The sequence below is a fragment of the Sapajus apella genome, unplaced genomic scaffold, assembly GCF_009761245.1.
Source record: "Sapajus apella isolate SASKATOON/1434 unplaced genomic scaffold, GSC_monkey_1.0 scaffold18, whole genome shotgun sequence".
NCBI lineage: Eukaryota > Metazoa > Chordata > Mammalia > Primates > Cebidae > Sapajus > Sapajus apella.
This window is the reverse complement of record NW_022436958.1, coordinates 78,631-90,701: the sequence shown is the minus strand read 5'-3', so window position 1 is coordinate 90,701 and position 12,071 is coordinate 78,631.

The window sequence follows — 12,071 nt, the reverse complement described above, 5'->3', positions numbered from 1 at the left end:
TCCTTTTGCCACCACAGGTTGGAGAGACGTGAGTCCTCTGTGGTCGCTGGCATAATAAATGAACCTGCAATCTGGCATACTTTTGTCTTGTGATAACTTTCTACACTCAGTCAAATACAACAGCTGGAATGCTCAAGATTGGGCAGCTGCATCTGGCGGGGCCTCAGTCTTTTTCATCTCAGGGTGGAAAGTGGAAGCGTAACAAGGGGTGCACAAGAGATCGCAGCAAGAGTGAAAGCACGAGGGAAGCCAAGGAAACAAGACTCTTTTTGACTATCTACTCTTGCAGGAATTAATCCATTCCTGTGAGAGAAGACAGAACTTACCCCCATGGGAGGGCATTAATCTATTCATGAGGGATAGATCTCCATAATCCAAACACCTTCCACTAGGCCCCACCTCCCCACACTGCCACCTTGGGGGTCAAATTTCAACATGAGTTTTTGCAGGGACAAACCACATCCAAACCATTGTAATTTGTAACATAGTTAAATTATTTTTCACATTATGGATTCTGTGCTGGGATACTCCACATCCTGAATAATATTATTTAATTTGAAGACTTTGATTTACCCATTTAGCTGTAAAATTCTGCATGTTTTGACAAATGGATAGTGGTCGATATCTACCATTAAAGTATCATATGGAACACTTCAAATCCCCACCCCATGCAGCCAATGGCTTCCCATCTGTGTAGTTTCCCTTCTCCAGAATCTCATTAAATGAGGTCACACTGTGTGGATTCTCCTCACACTGTCTTCTTTCACTTAGCAATGTGCATGAAAGATCACTCATGTCTTCGTGTGAGTTTATAGCTTGTTCCTTTCTGTGGCAAAATAGTATTTTATTGCATAAATGTATTACAATTTGGTTATGCATTTTGGGGACCAAACCTTCCTTTTCTTTGTTCCAGGGTTGGAGGCCTTCAAATTATCTGACAATAGATACATTAATAGGGGAGACAATACTTGGCTGCTTGTTCCACATGTATCATCGTGTGACAAAATTCATCAGATGGCAGGATCCAGTTTACAAAGAGGTAAAAATAGCCCAAAGAAAAGAAACAAGACTAGAACCTGATAACCCACAAGGGCTATAGTTTTCCTATTAAAAAAATTTTTTTTTGAGACAGGGTCTGGCTCTATGGCAGAGGCTGGAGTGCAGTGGTACAAGCTCCGCTCACTTCACCCTCTATCTCCTGGGTACAAGCAAGCCTCCCTCCTCAGCCTCCTGATTAGCTGGGACCACAGGCACATGCCATCATGCCCAGCTAATTTTTGCATTTTTAGTAGTGATGGGGTTTTGCCGTGTTGCCCAGGCTGGTCTTGAACTCTTGGCCTCCCAAACTGCTGGAATTATAGGCATGTGCCACCATGCCTGGCTGAGTTATAGTTTTTCTTTGAAACATAAAATTTCTCTCTGTAGTAACCATCATTTTTGATCATAGATAATCAAAGATTATTCTTGTTTTAAAAATAAGCCTAGTTTTGTTAGATTTTGCCTGATTATTTATGTAAGTGCAGCAAGAACAGGAGCTGACCACATAGGTGCTTTCAAGCTTCTTTGCTTCAAGTTTTCCTACAGAATATCAGATTGGAGTTTTAAAGGCCTTATTGAGGCTAAAAGCCAAGCCCAGAACATACTATCACATTTCAGCTGCAGTCCTAATAGCTTTGAGTGAATTCCTCTCTTCTTGAGGCCCCCAAACTATCCCCAAATTCCTGGGCCTGCAAGGAAATGATCTTTCTTACTAACCTGTAAGGATGTGAATCCTGTAATCTAGGTATCAGGCGGGCTTTTCTGAGACTGCTTTATAAGGATTGGGTCCATAAAAGTCAACCTTAGTTCCTTAAAATTGCTGGTCATAACTGATCTTAGGTATACTATTGCTAAATATGATATTCCAGTAAAAGCCTTGATAATATAAACAAAGTTTCCAATTATGTCCTGTTTTAAGGTGAACAGATTCTTATTGGACTTCTGCTAACATCTATATTGTCATGAAAATAAGAGTGTTCAGTAAGAATTTCAAAATTCTGGAGAAATCAGTCTAGGAAAAAGATAAATGCTTCATTTCTAGTTAAATAAATGTAATCTACTAAATTGTTGTGAGTTATAGTTAGCTTAAGAGAAAGAGATTTCTTAAATCCAGAGACTATAATATTAAAGAATCAGCAATGCTCAAAAGAAGGTATAAAATTATAATCAATTTTTATGAGTTTATTCAGTGCCATATACTCAATTCCAGTCTTGCTGAATCTTGGGTTAGCAGTGTCATGAACCCATGAGTTTCTCAAATAGACTTCTGGACAGCTTCACTGAGTCAAGTGTATGGCCTTAAAGTTACTTGAGCAATATCATCAGAAGGCTGTAACCAGAGTACCTGTCATGGCCTTTTCTGTGAGTCTCAGAGCGAGTCGTGTATTGGAGATGAACATTCTGATCCATAGGCGATTGCAGGAGCTTTTAGGAAAGCATCAGGGCTAAATAATATCTAAATGACAAAGAGCATGAAATGACTACGACAAAAGATCTGATGAGAGTTCATTATACTGCAACTGACAAGGATATTCAATTTTGTCTGTGGCATATGACATTTAAAATAATAATTGAAAATATGACTCATAACACTATACCAGCAGGTAGCATGGATAAGGAGGACATTGACAAATTTCCAGGAATTTTATATAATTTCTGAAAACATAACATTTTACCAATTCAAATATAACACAGGGAAGGTTAGATATCTCTTTTTACTTGTGTATTTGGTATAGTTTTTCTTATAAAAAATACAACCTACTTTATTTGCATAACTTGCCCTACTTTTCCTGCATACTTTGCATAGAGTTTCCAGTTATTCTATTATTTCTAGTAATTTTATTTATGTATAGATTATATTTTTAACACTGAGTAATCTTTATTTTCCAGAGTAAACTAGGAAGTAGGCAATTTTAAATTGTCATATGTTATTCTATAGTAGATTAGAAAATGTATGAGTATACGATCTCCCAACATCTAGAGTGATGTTTCCTCATAGTACAATTTCTCAGTGTTGTAGACAAAAAAAAAAGTTTATTGCCGGGCGCGGTGGCTCAAGCCTGTAATCCCAGCACTTTGGGAGGCCGAGGCGGGTGGATCACGAGGTCAAGAGATCGAGACCATCCTGGTCAATATGGTGAAACCCTGTCTCTACTAAAAATACAAAACATTAGCTGGGCATGGTGGCGTGTGCCTGTAATCCCAGCTACTCAGGAGGCTGAGGCAGGAGAATTGCCTGAACCCGGGAGGCGGAGATTGCGGTGAGCCGAGATCGCGCCATTGCACTCCAGCCTGGGTAACATGAGTGAAACTCCGTCTCAAAAAAAAAAAAAAAAAAAAAAAAAAAAAAAGTTTATTAACAGTCCAAAATATCTTTATTCTCTCTGTAAAAATAGGAGACCAAAGTATATAAAATTGAATTAGTTATGTTCAGTAATTAATGTTTTAGTATTGTATCTTATTTATAAATGATCTAGATATTTAATGCAAATCTTTTAGTTAGCTTAACTTTAAGGTTAAAAATTACCAAAAGTACTTTGGAAACTATTATTAGGCAGATTTACTGTAAAAAATTATTATTGAAATAATACTTTTATAAGAATAACAACTTAATTAGAATCAATCTATAAGCTTTAAGATTTTAAGTATCTAGTAAGTATAATATTAGCTTATTTGAGTAGAACTCAAGAAGAATACAAATTTATGTTTGTTTTATACTCAATAGTGATAGCTCTGAAGGCATAGTTGTTTTATTACAGCAAAGATATTAAATTGATCTTATTCAACTATGTTTTATGTAAATTGTGTTAACTTGAAAAACATTTATATCAGTTTCTACATTTCTAGGAGTTTGGGGAATATTTATGTATAAATGCTTATTTTTTTTCCAAGCTAAGTTAGAATAGAGCATTTTTAGAGGATTTTATAAATGAATTTTGCATTGCTATCTGGAGTTAAGAAATTATCACATATACATAACACACGTTAATAGGCGAAAAACACAAATAGAGATCTTATAGGTTTCCTCCTAAAATTTTAGCCACGAATCAGGCATATGTTAATTTTAGAGATGGTTAATTTTAGAGATCTGCTTGATTGGATTAAGAGATACATAATTGGTAAACCACAGTTTCAATATTTCTACTCATTTGATTACAAGTTCTCATGCATCGAAACTAATTAACAAAATGACAATTTCTAGGACTTCTGTGGGAGAGTATGGAAGGTCTTTTGAGCTTTGTAATACTGTCAACTGAAGGATGATGAGGTTCATAAATTTGGAAAGGAGTGATTTCGTTTTTTACATTTTTATTTATTTTTATTTTTTTGAGAAGGTGTTTCACTCTTTTTGCCCAGGCTTGAGTACAATGGTGTGATCTTGGCTCACTGCAACCTCCACCTCCTGGATTCAAGCAGTTCTCCTTCCTCAGCATCTCAATTAGTTGGGATTACAGATGTCTGTCGCCAAGCCTGGCTAATTTTTTGTATTTTTAATAGAGACAGGGTTTCACCATGTTGGCCAGGCTGGTCTCAAACTCCTGAACTCAGGTGATCCACCCACTTTGGCTTCCCAAAATGCTGCGATTACAGGCATGAGTGCCTGCACCCAGTTAGAGATTTACTTCCTGTAAAGGGTTGCAGCCTGCAGGGTAGTCTTTCTAATAGGCTGGGAAGCATAGACTCCAGCCAGAAGCCAGAAGCAGACACTTTAAGGGAGAGATAAAGGAAACAGAAATTTATGCTGAGTGGCATGGCCAAATACAAGTATTTAATAAGCTCTAGGAGGAGTCATGAATATTTATGAAAGGAGAAATGCGTGCAATTGCAGTTGAGTTTCTTACTTCCTCATGGGTCCCATGTACAAAAAAATGGCAGTATTACCATGATGACAGGGTAAAGGGTGAAGTTTTCAGCCTTCTGACATCAAAAGGTGAAGGAGAGGACATGAAAACTTGCTCTGTGCATCCACTGTATACTGCCCAGACCCTCTCTGTCATGGGTGGTCTCTTATCAGGCAAGAAAGGAAAGGCAGCTTCAGGCAGATGGTTGATATCAGTGGTGCAGTCTTTTGAAGGGGCTGGTTTCTCTTAAATCCTTTGGTTAGGTGTCTGTTCAGATTTGTGTGCATCTTTAATCGGGCTGCTTTACTTGGTTTTAAGATATTTTTATATATTGAATACAAATTCTTTCTCAGATCTGTATTTTGCAAATAGTTTCTTTCAATATGTGGCTTGTGTTTTTATTCCCTTAACAAGATCTTTTCCAAAGTATACACTTTTAATATTTAAAAAATCCACCTAATTCTTTCTTTGGTGTGTATTGACAGTTTGTGTTGTTTGTTAAAATTCATTACCGAACCCAAGAGCAGATAGCTTTTATTCTGTTTTCTTCTAGAAATTGTATAGTTTTGCATTGTTAGTGTAAGGATGATTTTGAGTGGTTATTTGTATAAGTTGCAAAGTTTTCATCTACATTCATTTTCTTTCCTATGGTTTCCAATGAATTGTTCCTTCACTTATTTTGGGAAAGACACAGGATAGCGGGCTCTGTTAGAGTCGGTAGATAGCTAGACATGAACATGATGGGAAGGCTCACCTGGAGGGACCATCAAAAATGTATATATTAGTAGCATCTCTAATGCTGGAGTAGATGGGCACTTGTCAGTTGTGGGTAGGAGGAAGAAGAGGTACCTATGCAGAAAGAAACACCCTAGAACTCCTCTTAGGATGCCCCAATCATCATTCACTCTACAGTTAAAATGTCAGAAAATTGCTAGCTACATGCTGATAAGAAAGACAAAGAGGATATTTTTAAGAGAAACCTGGGGAAGATTTCTCTTCCCAGATTAGGGCAGGGAAGGGCATCCAAAAGAGATAGGGAGGCACAGGGGGTACAGACGTGACTGCTGTAGGGCCTTCCTGGGAGGCAAGAAGGAGCCAGCCACAACAGTGGATTTGGATTGATCACCACACATGTGCCTTAACCAACAGTGAGGAGGCTCCACAAGCCAAAGAGGGGCAAGTCGGGGACCTAAGGTAGGAGCAAAAAACCAGACAGAACAGGTGGAGAGTTGAGACAGTTGCAGGAATGTGAAGAAGTACAGAATGAAATTCCCTGCACAGGACTCTTGGGCTGTTTTCCTGCACAATCAGCACACTCCTCCCTTGGGGCCTACTTATATTTTCTATAAGAAGCTCTTTACACTGTGTTTATTTTCAATAAAGTTATCTGCCATCTTTGTACTGCCTCTTGGTTAAAATCTTTCTTCCAAGTTAGACAAGAACAGGGACATCAGCTCTTTCCAGTAATAGCTCCATTTCAGTTTGAATTTCCAGAACCGTGGGTGTTGAAGAAACTGGCTTTCTGACTTTAAGTGCTACAGAAGGAGGCCAGTAGGGGGCGCCAACCATCACACTGGGAGCAAGAGGGCCCTGAGGTGTCCCAGCTGCCTGCAGGGTACATGCTGCCACAACACTAAGAGGCTCCTGCAGTGTCCCCAGCTGCCAGCAGGGGGCATGCCACCACTACACTGTGTGCAAGAGGCCCCTACAGTGTACCAAGCAACAAGCTGGGGGCGTGCCGCCAGTACACTATGAGCAAGATGGCCCCGCAGTGTCCCAGCTGCCAGCAGGGCCACTACACTGAGCCAGAGGGCCCTACAGTGCACCAAGCAGCCAACAGGGGGCACACGGATACCAATCATGAGCAGGAGGACCCTGCAGTGCTCTAGTTCCCAGCACGGGAGTGCTGCCAGGACACTATGGGCAAGAGGGTCTTGCAGTGCCCCCAGTGGCCAGCAGGGGGTGTGCCCCCACTACACCGCGAGTAAGAGTGCCCAGCAGCACAGGCACCACACCACGAGCAAAAGGACGTAGTGTTGCCCTGGTTGCCAGCAGCGGGCATATTGCCACTGCACTGTGAGCAAGAGGGCCCTGCAGTGCTCCAGCTGCCAGCAGGTGATGCTGGTCACCACACTGTAAGAGGGCCCTGCAGTGACCCTAGCCACCAGAAGGGGGCACGGGCACAGCACTGTGAGCAAGAGGGCCCTGCAATGCAGGCCCCCAGCAGGGGGCGCCCACGCCTGCCTTTCAGATTCCTGAGGCTCCGCCACCGGTGTGCATCACGTCACGCCACCGCGGTGCACTGCATCACAGTGGTCTGCAGAGTTGCATTCTCCTCTTTATAGAACTAGGGAGCATTGTGAGGGTGGAGCTGCGTCCTCCTCAGCACAGACCCTGGGGCGGGGTTCTTACTGCAAGAGGGCCTTGTAGTGGCTCTAGCTGCTGACAGCGGGTGAGGGCACAGGACCAGGAGCAAGAGGGCCCCGCACTGCCTGGCCACCAGCAGGGGGGGCGCGAGCCTGCCTTTTAAGATGGCGTCCCGGCATGGCGCCGGCCCGCATGGCGTCACAGCGGTCTGCAGATTTGCATTCTCCTCAGTACAGACCTGTGCGGCACTGTGAAGGTGGAGCTGCGTTCTCCATGGCACAGACGTAGCAGGCACAGCCTCGGTTTGGGACAACTCTGGGTCATGTCCACTGTGAGTAAAATCCTTCCTGTTTGCATTCCTGACTGCTTAGGGTCAGAGGCTAGTAAAAAGAGCTCTGTGTGGGGAACTGGACACGAAAAGCCCCTCTGAATCCTGTGCACCTAGGTTCTCCCCACCCAAGGCCAGGCAGCTGCAGTGTGAGGTGCACACCACAGCCTCAGAAGACAAATGGAGCTTTCCTAAGGCAGATATGACCTCTGAAATACGAATACAATAACCCCAGTGCTCAGGTAGAAAACACCTAATGCTAATGCAAGGCCTCAGTCCAAAAATGTTAGTATAAAATCAGCACTACTCACGCGGCCTTGCCAGTACAGCAGTTTTAATAATCAACACTGACATATCAGTGCCAACGTGGAAACTAACGTATGGTTAGGGTTTAAGGTGAGGATTAGGGATAGGGTTAGAGTTAGGTGTTACCAGTTAGGGGTTAGGATATAGGGGTTAGAAGAATTTTAGGCAAAATAAATTTAAACAGTTTGTTCGAGCAAAGGAATGATTCATTAATCATGCCTGAAGCACGAGAATGGAAAACAGGGCTTGGGGCTTCAAGCTTTTAGTGGTGGCAGGGAACTGAGTTTTCTCATTGGCTCCAGCTGGGCGACCGTGGGTTGTGGGGATGGTTCCCTCAGCGTCCCTAATCATACAGCCAACTGGCAGCTGGGCTTTTTGTTATTGACTGGTTGGTTTGTTAATGTTTTTAAGTCAGTTTAAATGACTCCAAGTTTGGTTTCCATTTGCTTAGGCAAGACCTCAGGCTAACGGCTTCTTCCTTCTTTGCTTGAATGTATCAGAACAATAATTCATTTCCATTTTATTTTACTGACATTAATAAAAGTAAGTTCACATTTTTGTTGTTATTGAGAAAGTCGGTTTTACTGGCAACCTATTTGTGATGGTGCATAAAATAATGGTTGTTAATCATTAGCATCTTAGATTAGAAGAAATATGTTAACTCTACTAAGCTTTGTTATTAAACCAAAATAGGAGTTCAGTTGCTTTTCTCTCCTAGGTTTTAACCATTTAAAACACAGTCATGAATCTCCTAACAATGTGGATACTTTCTGAGAAATGTGTCTTTAGCGATTTCATCTTTGTGCAAACACCATCGAGTGTCCTTATAAAACCTGGATGGCGTCGCCAACTTCACACTTAAGTCACATGGTATAGCTTCTTGCTTTCAGGCTACGTACCTGTATAGCACATCTCTCTACTGAATGCTGTAGTCAACTGTCACACCATGGTGACTGTGGATTGTGATCCTAAAATATCTGACTCAGATGTCAGTCAATTAGAAAGCTTATTGCGCCAAGGTTAAGGACATGCCCATGACACAGCCTCAGGAGGTCCTGACAACATGGGCCCAAGGTGGTCAGGGTAGAGCTTGCTTTTATATATTTTAGGGAGACATGAGACACCAATCAATATGTGTAAGATGTAAGTCACTTGGTTCAGTGAGGTGGAACAACTAGAAGTAGGAAGATGAGGTGGGGGCTGGTTCTAGGACAGAAGTAGATAAAACAAAAGTTGCATTCTTTTGAATTTTTTGATCAGCCTTCCACTGAATACAATTTAGTCTGGTTCAGTGAATTTGCATTTTTATGTTACAGTAGGGCTGAGGAATGGTGTGATCTTGGCCAACCACACCCACCTCCTCCCTGGTGTAAGCGATTGTCTTGCCGCATCCTCCCCAGTAGCTGAGATTACAGGCATGCACCACCAAGCCTGGGTAAATTTTGTATTTTGAGTAGAGATGGGGTTTCTCCGTGTTTGTCAGGTGGGTCTCAAGCTCCCAACCTCAGGTGATCCGCCTGCTTTGGCCTCTCAAAGTGTGCGATTATAGGCGTGGGCCGCCATGTCTGGTCAGGAAACTTATTTTGATTCTGATATTGTCAACTGTATTTCAGGTAAAACTTGTTTTCCTTGGAGCGTTAAATACTGCATTGGTATTGTATTACACAAATAAAACACAGATCCCTTTTTATCATATTCATTGCTACGGATATTGACAACTAAATTTAGATACATTCCAAAGTCTGGGCTTCCAGTAATTCTTAGTGATCCTCTAAAAGGTAAATTACTTTTTCTCACAAGACACAGTGACATCTAAAGTCACATTGATTGTCCTGCCACTTTTGTTTTTCTAGTTTCATTGATTTCTTCAAAGCATCTTTGGGGGAATAACTTTGACTATATCTTTAAACCTTTCAGTATTAGAAAGCATCGTCATGAAACATTGAATAATTGTGGTCACAAATTCCCTTTACAGTATTCCTTTGAATATTTTTTCCAATGGCAAATATTTGCTTTTGTTGTATTGTAGCTAAAAGGAATGCTGGGAAACAAAACAAAAACAAGCATTCATTAGAATAAGTGATTCAGTCACAATCAATTGCTATTTTTTTTTCTTTGAAAAGTTATACTTTTGAAAAACATCCCGCTGTAAATTGAAATAGTCTCCAAAATCTTAAATGTTTCCTTGGTTCTAAGGTGACCAGTTTTCCTAGAGAGTAAACCACACCACCAAAAAAATAAAAAAATAATAAAAATAAAAAAATAAAGATATGATAAATATGTTTACATGGATGTGTTATTTTAACATAAATCTTGTAAAATAGGCAGTTCATTAAAATTATATATGTTTGCATAAATTACTTTGCAGCATCATGTATGCCCTTGTTTTGAAAAGTAGGAGTAGTTAGTGTCAATTACTACTTATTATTAGTACAAATAAGCAGATATTTGAAAAAATTTACAATTTTTAAATAAAGGTTTTATTTTAAATTAGTTTCAGACTCACACTGAAATTGGGAGGAAAATGCAGATTTCCTGTGTAGACCCAAAGTAGTTTCCCCTCATAGTAACATATCAAGATGTATCTGATATGTTATTAACATTTTTTTTTTTAAGATGGAATCTTGCTCTGTAACCCAGGTTGGAGTGCAATGGCACGATACTGGCTCATTGCACCCTCTACCTCCCACGTTTCAGCAATTCTTCTGCTTCAGCCTCCCAAGTAGCTGGGATTACAGGTGCCCACCAGCACGCTTGGCTAACCTTTTGTATTTTTAGTAGAGACGGGGTTTCGTCATGTTGGCCAGGCTGGTCTGGAACTCTTGACCTCAGATTACTTACCCATCTAAGCCTTTGAAAGTTCTGGGATGACAGGCATGAGCCACCATGCCCAGCCTACTATCAGTATATTTGCTTTGGTTGGGTATCTGTTCAGATATTTATCCAGTTTTAAAATCACGTATGTATTTTGTAAATATCTTCTCACATCTCTCTTGTCTTTTTGTTCTCTGAATACAGTTTTGCACAGTAGAATACTTAGTTTTATAAAGTCTGTGTTATCAATATTTTCATGAATTGGCATTTGATGTTTTGTGTTACAACTCAGCACCAAACTCAACTTCATAGAGATTTTCTTTTTGATTTTTTATAGTTTTGCATTTAAAATTACAGTCTCTGGACTATTTTGGTAGGTTTTTGTTTTTTTTTAATTTGTGTATATATTCATTTTATTCTACATGGCTTCCAAAGTCTTCCATCACTATCTTTGGGAAGGAATCGCTACAGTGGGCTTCATTTTGGTTTGAATTTCTAAAATTATTACATTGAGTAAACTCAATATTGAATTTTATAGGTATTTCAGGACAGCCAGGTGGGGTTGCACGTCCACCTAGAAACTGAGCAAGAGTGCCTGTGCTGAGCTCTGGCATCACCAGAGGGTGAACGAACCCGCCCCTGACCAATTTCCCTCTGAGGTGCCAGAAGCAGCAAGGAGCTTTATCTTCCTCAGGACAGCATGAAGGTCGTGTCAACTTGGTGTTGTTCATTGGTGAGTAACAAAGTTCCTGTCCAAAGCCCTGAGTGCAGAGGAGAGAGTCTTTAGAGAGTACTCAGCAGAGGAAGGAATTCAGCTAGAAAAACAAAATCCTCAAATCCACTGTTTTGACTACACTCTGATATTGTCTGAGACCAAGACACAGTGGCTGCTAATAAATATTCTCACAGTGGTCTCTGATATAGTAATCACACCATGCCCTAACACCAATATAATATGCACACCATGCCCTAACACTAATATCCACATCAGGCCATAACACTAATATATCCACACAGTAGCTTCTAATACTAGTAAATACAATAACGTCTACTAAGTGGACTCTGTTGACATTGAGACTTTTATAAGGATTTCACAGCTTTGATTGAACTATAGCCTCTATAATGGATTTTGATGAGGACTTTGCTTTCCTGGCATGGTATTGATGTGGTTGTTTTAAAAAGTAGTTTACTTTCCAATAATGTCATACTTCTAGGAATCTTCCAATAGCAGTACAAAGTATAACCTGTTTCTTCTCTTAGATTTTGCAGCAGTTGTTGCTGTGCCAGATTTACAATGTCCCAGAAAATACTTCAGTATATTTTACCCAAAGTATACTCTCCCAGGTAACCACCACATAACCCCTAGATCAGGAAAT